Below are 11,554 nucleotides of genomic sequence, written 5' to 3'. Positions count from 1 at the left end.
CCAAAGCATTGTCACTTTGGGAGAAAACTGAAGGATAAAGCAGAGTTGTCAGAACTGCCTCGTTGGTGTTTAGTTCTTAACTCCAAAAGATGCCATTAATTTAGACCATGATGTTTCTATGTGGCTGTCCCCGCAGTTGCATATGACATGCTTTTCACAACTGTCCACTGATGTCTCTGATGATGAGTAGGAGTTAGCCAGATGATTAGCAGAATTAGATGGAGAAATGTAAGGGGCTATTACAGAAAGAAGAGCATTATGTCCTCCAGGAAAGAGAGACAAATTATATTATTGTAGAAGTAAAGAGAGACCAGAGAAGAAAGCAAAGGACTCAATGGCTGAGTTTTGTACACAATATTATAGATTTATCATTTTGTCCTAAAAGAAATGGAAAGCCATTTGTATGAAATGCATTAAGAATGTTACTCAGAATTCTAATTGCAGAAGGGAAAATTTGCATGTGGGGACTAGGATTTAGACTTTTCCAGAAGTTATAATGAGAACTGATTTTAGCCAGTGTTATGACTGTGGCAAATTCTAGCCATATTTAAAAAGTAGAATGTACAGCATTTGTGAGAGGTAATAAATAGGAATAAAGAATGACATTGAGATTCCTGGCTTGAAAGTGATTGATCGATTGTACCATATCCTGAAATAAGACATAATGATGGTCAGTTTTTAACATGTTGAGTTTTAGGTGCTGATGGGACATGCAAATCGAAATATTAAATAGGAAATTATATGTGGTTCTTGAGAGAAGAAGAAAGATCTTGGTTGAAGATACAAATTTTAGAATAGAATACTGTATCTGAGTATATTCAAATCTACTTATATCAAGACTTTCTGAGTGTAGCAAAAGTAAAGGAATTAGATATCAATACTATTAAAATACTTCTGAGCTGCCTGAGGCCACCTATGCGGCGAGGAGATTTCTAGTTTATATTCTAGTGGCTTTTTTCTTTTACATGAGTGATTTTGAATGGCTATGTAGTTTACCGAGTGTCCCAATTTTTAAAACTGTCTCTTGTGCTATAATTTATTTAATTTATAGCATATAACTCATTTTCAGCATTTCATTATACATTTTGAGAACATTCTGTATATAGATCTTTGCATCTTCAATTATTTCTTTAAAATCATTTTTACATGTTATAAGCATTTGTTAAAGACTTTGATGTATTTCCCAAATTCTCCTCATTAAGTGCTTAACTAATTAAAACTACCAACAGTATTTCACAAATATGTGAAGACAAGACTTCAGCCCAGAGTTTTAGAGGAGAAGACTTGTAAACAATGCCTTTGGACTAGAGATAACCTCTCCTTACAAAGTTGCTTTGTTCCTGGAGAACTCAGGGTTATCAGAATAGAGCCCTGAGAGGAAGAAGCAAGGATCTGGCTACTCAAAGCCAGCTCTGGGTTCTAAAGCGGTGGAAAAACATGGTCCTAAGATTCAGTCCAGCACATTGAGTCAAAAAGAGGGAGTACTTCAAGCTAGAAGTCCTGCTCAGGCTTAAAGATTTACATGCCTCTGGCTTATTTTATAACAGTACCCCTGCCTCTACCTCCCAACTATATTGTGGGAATAGGATTCTGATTTTGAAAAAATTGAATATCAAAATTTACAATTTAAAAAAGTTCACCCACTCATGCACGATATCACCCTCTGGGGAAAGAAAGGTGAAGAGAGAGTCAACGTTCTCCTTTATATTCTCAGTGTCAATATGTGTTTCCATACTTTCCTTTGGCTCCTTAAAGACTGGTTTTCTAGTTAAGAGGCTCCCTAGAGGAGAGGGAGCAGCTCCCAATATACATTCCCTGACATAGAAAATTCCTCCCCATATCCTTCTCTTCTCCAACTAGCCCCTCAACACTATTGCCAAATCCACAGTCTATTTCTGAAATATTGACAAAATGACTCATTTACATATTTATCCATCTGTCTTTAATCTTTTTTTAATCTGCCATTAATTTTTCAAGTATAGACAGACCTTTCCTCAGACTCATTCTTTCCCATTTTTCACCTCTATTCCAAACTTCCATGTAGAATCCACTGGTATAAACTCCCATCTTAAGTCCTCCATTATTGCTGACAACCTTAACCACTGTTGTTATTGATAGAGATTTAAAAAACCTGTGTTAATATCTGAACTATAACCCATTCCTCGAGAATACAATTCAATCAGGTCACAAGTGATCTAGTGAAGACTCCAGATCATCCTCTGTTCACAGAGGATCTAGTGAACACAAACACTATAAAAATGGTTAATTATAACTTAGAAACATAATATATATACATGCAACAGATTTTTAAAAAAGATTACATTCAGGGTGTTTGGTGTTATAAGGAACATATTCTCTGAATTGGTGTAAATCTTAAACAAGGAAACTTGAACTGCTTGTCTGAAGAGCTCAGATGTATTTATTAGCCAGTTGTTAAGCCCAATGATGAATATAACATTTTAAACTAAGAATTTTTTTTAGTTCCTTTACTGGCCATGTGGTTTTTATAGCAGATGGTGACTTCCTCTAAAGTCTTCTTTCCCCTGATATTTTCTCTTTCTTTCTCCTTACCTTTAAATTGGCTGTTGAAATGCATTGTCTTCCTCTTTGCTCCATTAACGGCACTATGTCTTCTTAGCCTAAGTATCAATTTCTTGGGAAAGTTTCCCAAAATGCCTAGAGTAGAAAGGATTTCATGAGTTACACCGCAGAGCACCTCAGAGTTCCTTCATCATATTTTCCACACATTATTTTAGCCCAGAAACTCAGTGTGTAAATAATTTTCCCCCATTTATTATCTTTCTACCTTGGTCTGTTGAGCCTCCCTCTTCATTCTGTGAAAGATATCCTACCAGGTCCCGTAACTGCTCAGACATCTGAGATACTAAAACTCAGACCAGTCTTCCTTGGAAATTCCAATCTTGGATCTAATTCAAAATTGCCCTCCTCTCTCCTATGGGCTCTAGCTCTTCTTGGAGATGAAGGCAGAGAGGAGGGTGAGTGTTTCTTCTTGCAGCACCCACAGATTTAACAGTCTCCATGCTGGTCATTTCTGCCTCTCTGGTTTGCCCTACGTGACCGCCCAATGTCTTTTGCGTGACATGACTTCAAAGGCTAGCTCTCTCATGGGATACACATTTGGATGTCTTAAGTGACCAGGGACAGAGTCCTGGATGCACAGCCCCAGAATGTTCCAACTCTGGTTTACCTTTGCTCTCAGCTTCTCTGTCAGAAGTGGACAGTGTTTCACCTACTTCTCCTTGCTGCTTAAGCTTTCTAACCCACCATTTGACCTTCTTGGGAGCTGGGGTCAGTGGTGTTCATTATCAACTAAGCTTTGCTGTGTCCATGTCAGGGACTCACATAACCATCTACACCACCAAATATCCCTCCTACCACCCTCCAATTCTCTTGTCCTCTGTTCAGATAAACCCAAAGGCCAGTTAACATCACAGCCAAGCTATTCTTTCACTCCTGGATTTTTACAACAGCTTTCTAACTTGCCGTCAACTTCTACCCGTGGCCCCTAAAGTTTATTAGTATACATTAAGCAGAGTAATCCTGTGATAATGAAAGATAGATCCCATCACCCCTGTGCTCAAACACCTAAAAGACAGCAAGCATGTCCCTGACTCAAGCCTGTGCCCTTTCTGATACCTCCATCTGCCCTGATGCTCTCCTAGCACTTGCACGGCTCACCCCTACTTCCTTAGACTCTCCTCCAACATCATCTTATCAGAGTTGTCCCCAATCACATTAAATGTTACTCCCTTCATCTTCTCACCCTGCTTTGTTTTCCTTTTTAACAGTTATCGTCACTTGACATATTATATAATGTTTCTTGTCCAGCTCTAAACCACACATACATCAACAAATAAACATACAAACATATAAAAAACAAACTTTATGCATGAGTCAGGGACTTTGTTCATCTAAATATTTTTAGTGCTTAGGACATTACCTGGAAGGTACAAAATAGGGCCTCAATAAATATTTAGTTTCAATAAAGGAATAAACAAGTCAACTAATTCATAATTAATCAGTAAAGCTATTGCCTAAACAGATATCTAACCAGAAAATGAAATGCCTGTTTCCCCTTCATGTACAAGTCATGCTAACATCCACTTGACTTTGGAGAAAAGTATTATCCCTCACCTTCCTTTACTGGGGAGGGAATTTGAGCACTGTGTTCCCTGCAGATAAAGGACCCCCACTACCTTCTTCTCTCCCCATTCTTTCCTTATACACAGTGAGTGAGTTGGTGAGGCAGGTCTGTCAACCTCTTATTAAACCCTGGGAGAGGAACAAGTCTGACTAATTATTGGCTCCTCCTGAAGCTATTTTTAGAATGAGGAGTATTTGCCCCTATAGTTCTCAACTTTGGATGTTAGCCATATTTCCATTCAACATGTTATCACAAACTTTTAAGTGCTTGCAGTATGTTCCCTCCCCCACCTAGACAGTATGAAAAGTGAGGTAAAAAAAAAATACACATCTAACTTATCTGCTACTGAATCCCTTGTGCCACTACAGATGCCCTTTCCCACCTGCCCCCCGCCCGCCCCCATTTTCAAGTCACTGCTGCCTTTCGCATGGCCTCCTCATTTTTTGTTCCTGCATGAGGGGTAATTGCAATGCTCAACCATTATGAAGGTCAGAAATGATTTATATGTCCTGAGCAAGCTTCTCCCTCCCTCCTCATCTTAAGTGACAAATTCTGTCCAAGCTCTCTGAGGTAACATTACTGCAGTGCTTCCCAGAGAAGAACAGTCTGCAATTCTATCACTATAAATTTACATATTCAAAAAATATATATATGAGAGTCAGAAATATTGTCACTTCAAATAAAAAAAAAAATAAGGCATTTTATCCTACAATACTCTCAACTGCCATTTGGGTGATGGGCAGTTCTAATAAGAAACTACTAAATTAGAAGTAAATTTTCATCATTCCAATGAGGAAATGGTCAATCTCTTTATTTCTGCCAAGTCATTAGTTCTTTAGACACTTGGGCCATTGAATAATTTGATTCTTCTAGGACACTTCATAGCATTAGTAGTTAATACATCTTTGAAATGACTTTCATTATTCTGTTCTACTGGTAGGTTCTAGTACGCAGAATTATTCAATAAAGGATATCTTTATGGAGTAGGCACATGGATTTTTTTCATGGGATTAAAAAAGGGCAGTGTTTCACGGAATTATTGAATTCATTTGCAATAAGAAATATGGAATGAGGAAGGGGCTCTGGTGACCCCTGCACTATTATAGATTGCCTCATCAAACCTTAATGAGAGCTTCATCACCTTACTGACTCCACACAGGTCCCCTAGTTCTGATAAAGGCTTCCCTTTAACAAATAAAGAGAATGCTTTTTAAAGGTAATAAAACTTTCTATGTTTATATTTTCCTGTCTTAAGTAAGGCCAAAGTCCTTCATAAACCTCACTCTCTTCCCAAAGAGGTGGAGAAAGTTGACTTTTTCAAAAATACTATGGCGTAGGAAGGTTGGGCTTTGGTTAAGGAAGGAAGTTTACAGCAAAGTCAGAAATCACTTTCAAGTTTTCCTGACTCCTGGTTCAACAGTCAAGTCAGAATTTTATATTGCCATTATGACTACAGTTTACCCTGGGAATTTGTCCAAGTATTTTCTGAGAAGAGCTTCCACAGGAGACATTCTGCCACTACATATGCATTATAATTTACAAGTGTCAAGTAAGCTGAAAGAGAAAATTGCTGAGCATCTAGGTCCTTGTAAAAATGTGAACAAGACAGTAAATTTCACTAATTCAAGCCCATTGAAGAAAGGGTGAGTCCAAATTAATAAAAAAGACTGAATTATAAGATCTTATAAGTAAATTATGTTTTTACTTCAAAGTACACCAAGAGAAAAGGGGATAAGAAATGGTTAAGAGTCATTAAGCATATTTTATATTCCAAGCACCATGTTAGCAGCTTCATCTACAATATTTAATAATATCTAATCTCTGTGTGATGTAGATGTTATTATATTCACTTTAAAGGTTAAGAAACAAAGGACCAGAGAAGCTAAGTGATTCCCCCATGGTCACACAGCTAATAAGAGATGGTGCTTAGAAAAATCTTTCTTCTACCACCCTATGTCACAGCCTTCCTACTTATGGTCATGCAAAAACTAAAGTTAATTAACACAGCCAAGATAAAACCCTGACTTTGTCTACATTGATTTACCAATAGTAGCACGTTTATAATTAAATTTTTGTACACAAATGCTTAATGTAAAACTACTTAAAACATGCTTTACTTTGGGAATGTGAAATATAATCTTTGTATATTTAAGGAGTTGGCAGAGGAGGCTTTGGCATTGATATACCTGGTGATTTTTTTACAATTACTGGATTTTCTAAGAACTGGGCAAGGATACAGAAGAGAAGGAACACAAGCAAGAAAATATATCATTAAAGATAATATTTGAAATGTTAAAATGCACTTGAAACCAATTGTTCACCCTCTTTATTTTAATTACTGGATTAAATCATCTACTTTCTCATGACTGGTGCCTGGCTGATATCAAGCTTGGGGCAAATAAGCTTTAATCTTTCATTCTTTCATTCAACCATTCATGTATTTAATCAACCATCCACCTAATCAATGCACTAGTAGGCACTTGAATACAAAGATGAATGAAATAAATATTGGAGTTCATAGTAAACGAACGGGGGTGGGGAGAAGAAGATGGGGGTGGAATAAAAGGCAATCACAGCTTAGAGTGTTGGCAGAATACTTGAAAGGGTGAAGGAAAACATCAGGGGACTTTGGGGCTCGTGTCTAGAGCACCTATAGGACTTAGCATCCATAAAGGCCTCCAAGATGATGTAATATCTAAGCTGAGTCAGAAAACGGAATATGCGTATATAGTGTGTGTTGAAGCTAAAGCAGAATTTAAAACAGAAAACAGAAAACTTATTACATGAACTGTGGCTGTTTTAGTGCTCGGTGCTCACCAACTCACCCACTCCCTCAATCCCAATGTTTATTCTCTTCCTTTCTTTTCAGGGGAGAATTTGGAGTAGCTTTTCTTACCATTTGTCTTTCTTGAATCTTGATTCCAAATAATTGTCCTTGTGCCAAGTAAATCCTGAATGAACACAATAACAGGTGTAATCTAATTGATTTAGCTGTTTGATTATTAAGCTTATACGAAACGAACCATCTTCTTTTTTAATTCTATTGTTGGAGAAAAAAAAGTGAGTAGTAACTAACATGTTTTATGTTTGACCTTATTTAGGGGAATAAATCTTGCATAATGTCCTAAAATTAGACTAAAATCCAATGCATCCTTTCCTTTGTATTTTCTATACCCAGTAAGTAATCGTAGGTAGCTATGTTCTATGTAGGTGACTTTCTCATCACTGAATCCTCAGCAATATGTGGTCAGATTATTTTTAATGTTTTTCTTCACCATTGGAAGAACCGACTGACTGGGGGAAATGAAAAAGAAGGGCAAATGTTAAGGAAGCTGAATTTTCCTATATAACTTAAATAAAGTTTCATTACCCAAAGGTTCTCCAACTCTATCTAAATTACTAAAAATTATTACATATAATATTTAAAATTCATTTTTCTTAATACGATTAAATTTTGTAAATTACCATCTTAAAGCAAGATGATGGATGGTAGGAGATGTTATGACTCTTAAAATTAATTTTGAAAAGGAATATCGTGTTTTATAAATAACAAGGAGCCAAAACAAGGACATCAGATTTTCCCTTCTTAAAAAGATGAGTATTTCCGTTCAATAATACTTAACATATTTATTCCGTTGAAAACCCCATATTAGTGACAGTAAATCTTTCTTTTATTATTATTCATTTGAGGTGGAAACAAAAGACATGTCCCAAGTCTTAGAAGACTGAAAATAATTGTTGTTTGATTTATACAGATGGACAAAAAAAAAAAATATCTTTATTTTTTGTCACAATATTTCTTTCCGCATTCTAGATTTCTATATCGAAAGTGAAAATAGATTTGTTGCTGTATAGTATGTGATGAAATTATCTGTATTTCCATAGCTGGCCTGAAATACATTGATAACATTTAAATGATAGTTGAACGTAGATTTTTATTTTTTATTTACATAAGTATCTTTTGGGGCATATTATAAATTATTTATCAAATTTCATGTTTGAAATACCAAGCACACAGGTCTTGGTTTCTAATACCATTTTTTTTTTTAAACAAAAGTAACCAGGGCTTTTTGAACAAATGGCTGATTCTAGGACTGGAACAGAAAATATGCAAGATAAGCCTGGAGCATCTTGTAGTTTCAGAAAGTAAAGAAATACTAAACACAAAACACTATCATGCGGATATCTCAGAGACCTATAGGAGCCAACTGAAAAGTTCCCAGAGACCAAAGCTGGAACAATTTGAGCAACAAAATAAACCAGTAAAATAAAGTTGTACTGGATTATAACCCAAAGTATAAAATAAATATCCACGAGTCATACCAATGTAAGTAAGTGATTAAATAAATAAATAAATAAATAAATAAATAAATAGATAGATAGATAGATAGATAAATGAATAAGTAAATAAATAAATAAATAGAAGAGACAAATCTGTGGAGAAAATTTTTAACTGATTTGTGTAGTTACCCCTTTCTAGGAGATGGGATACAATGTCCCACGTCTTAAATGTAGGCTGTGATAGAGACTTCCTCCTAAAGAGAAAGACTAGCTTTACAGCAAAGAACCTACCTCAAGCTGGGCAAATTAAGTTAACATCAGCAGTGATAATTCCTGTTAATAGCATGTACCTTGATATATGATGAGAATGGCACCTTACCCTCTGTGGTCTTTGCAAAACACATGATCTCAGTCTAGTCATAAGAATACTAACAGACAAATCCCCATTGAGAGGCATTCTGCAAAACATCTGATTGGTATTCCTAAAAGTTGTCAAAGTCATCAAAAATGAAAAAAAAAAAATGTCTGAGAAATTGTCACAGCTAAGAGAAAGCTAAGAGGACCTGGTAACTAAATGTAATATGATGTGCTAGATGAGATTCTAGAATAGAAAAATGACATGAGGGAAAGCTGAAAAAATCTAATGGACTTAAATTAATAGGAATGTACCAAAATTAGTTCATTAATTGTGGCAAGCTTACCTTATAATGTGGGAAACCGAATGTGGAGTATATAAGAATTCTCTATACTACCTTGAATAATTCTATAAATTTAAAACTGTTCTAAAACGTATTTATTTAAAAATTTTTATCTGATAATGCTTATAAGAAATACACTTAAAATGTATAAAGTTCAAAATCCAGAACAATTGAGTAGCTACTCAAAATTCACTAAATGCAAATAGAATAAGAAATCTGCTCTTGAGATTTTATTTATTTCTAATTGATTTAGTCCATAATGAGACATTGAATTCTGCTTTGGTGCCCTGTTTGGCACTTCCAACCCCTCTGTTAAGAATATTTAACCCCACTGCATCCTTCAGCAAAGAACTTGCTACAGCACATGAGAGAGAGAAAAAATGTCAGATAGCAAAGATAAACCTCCCACACCTGACCTGTTCCTCCTTGGTCTTAGCTACCCTCTTTCCAGGATTCCCAATGCCTGGGTCAATAACCACAGGGATATATCGTTAGAACATAGTTACTCTAGACAGTCAGAACCCCACCTTCTTCCACCATTCAACATAGGTGCTTTAAAGGATTACTTTGGCTGAAGGTAACTTTATTATAAGAAAGAATTCTAGGCATCTAGTTCTGCCTCAAAGTCTAGATCTTCTAACTACTCCTTATTTGCCTCAATTTCAGATTGACTATTTGCCTGGATTCATAAATTAGAAGTTTGATATTTAGTGTTAAAATGTGGGTCCTCCTGCAAATATGCCATTTTTCATGTATTTATGCAACAACCATTTGTGTGTGCCAACTACTTGGCAACCATTCTTCTAGGAGCTGAGAGAAGACTTATAAACCCTTCCCTTAAATTTTGGTATTATAAAACAAATAATAATAATGCAAAGCAACAAAACATTTCATATTATGATGGACGCTATGAAGGAAATTAAATGAAAAGTAACTTTGAGTCGAGGCCTGAAGTATGAGAATAAGATATCCAAACAAAGAACTGTGTGAAGAGCATTCAAGGCAGAGAGAAAAACAAATAGAAAAACCCAGAGTTCCCCCCACCCGCCCTTGATCTGGAGAGCAGTGAGTCAGAGAAATAATTGTCTGAGATTAGCTGGCAGAAGTAGCATCTAAATCTTACATACAGGGTTGCTTAGGCCATAGTTGAGCATTTGGGTTTTATCCTGACAAAAGTGGGAAGCTGATAAAGGTTTTGAGTAGTAAACCTGGTTCATACTAGAGAAGGAACACAGGCAGCTTCATGAAGAACTAGTTGTAGGGGAAGTTAGGATAGCACTTAAGAAGTTATTGCAGTTGCTCTGAAAGAGATTGTAACTTAGATTAGGAAAGCAGAAGTATAGCTGGAGAGAGGTGGATATATTTAAAACTAACAGGATTGTAGATGGATTAGATGTGGTAAATGATAGAATAAAGAATAACTCTTACATTTTAATTTCATCTGGAAAATTTTAGATTAACGGGTTTTGACTAGATTTAGATGACTGAATCCAATAATAACAGAAGAATTGACTCATTTAAGTGCATATCTAAGGTCTCCAGCCCTTGATCTCTTGCTAAAAGTATATTCTATTTTCAAAGGAAATCTCAAACATCTCCCAATGTTAGAGTTAGAGTGAAACTCTCTGTTATTTTGTATAATCCATGATTCAAAAATATCAAGTCTTTTGTCACTGAAGTGCGTCAAGGGTGCCACCATCCCCTATGTATGCCTGTCTGTCAAACTGGATCATCCACAGATTATATATATATTGCCTAGCCTCCCTCTCCCTCCATCTCAGCTAATACTCAACTACACTCAAATCCATTTGAGTGACTGTGAATACGAACTTCAGATAATTACCTGCTATCAAATTTGAACAAGGGAATTGTAATATTTGATATACCTGGAGAGCTAAAACCCAAAATATTTTTTCCAGTTTCTGTCTCATAAATGCCCATTCTCTATTTTTTTCTTCCTCTCTCCACATTTTGTCCAGAAATTATTTTATTAGAAGCTACTCAAAGCCTGTCCTTCATCTTGCTTAAGGTTGGGCATATTGAAACATCAGGAGTGCAGAAATTTCTGGATAAGTCTGGGGTTCTGAGCAAACACAAAGAAGCGGGAGGGGAAACATGAGGAGGAGGAGGAGGACAAGAAGACACAGAAATAGGAGAGAGAAGAGCAAAAAGGCCTTAAGAGACGGATTTAGAAATTGATCAGCTTTTCATTCAAAGTACTATCAAAGAATTTGATTTCTTAGCCCAAAACTCTTTCTGATTCTGTTCTGATTCTGATTCAGAGAGAAATCTGACCAGCTCTCTCAGATTGCCTGGGACTATGTTTTTTCGACTTTGAAAATGCTAAGCTACAATTTGCCTTTTCCCAACTAAACTCTGCCAGCAGCCAGCCACCTGCTGTAGGTCAGGC

This window comes from Pteropus vampyrus, unplaced genomic scaffold (assembly GCF_000151845.1).
Source record: "Pteropus vampyrus isolate Shadow unplaced genomic scaffold, Pvam_2.0 Scaffold92, whole genome shotgun sequence".
NCBI lineage: Eukaryota > Metazoa > Chordata > Mammalia > Chiroptera > Pteropodidae > Pteropus > Pteropus vampyrus.
Note: the sequence above shows the minus strand (reverse complement) of the source record.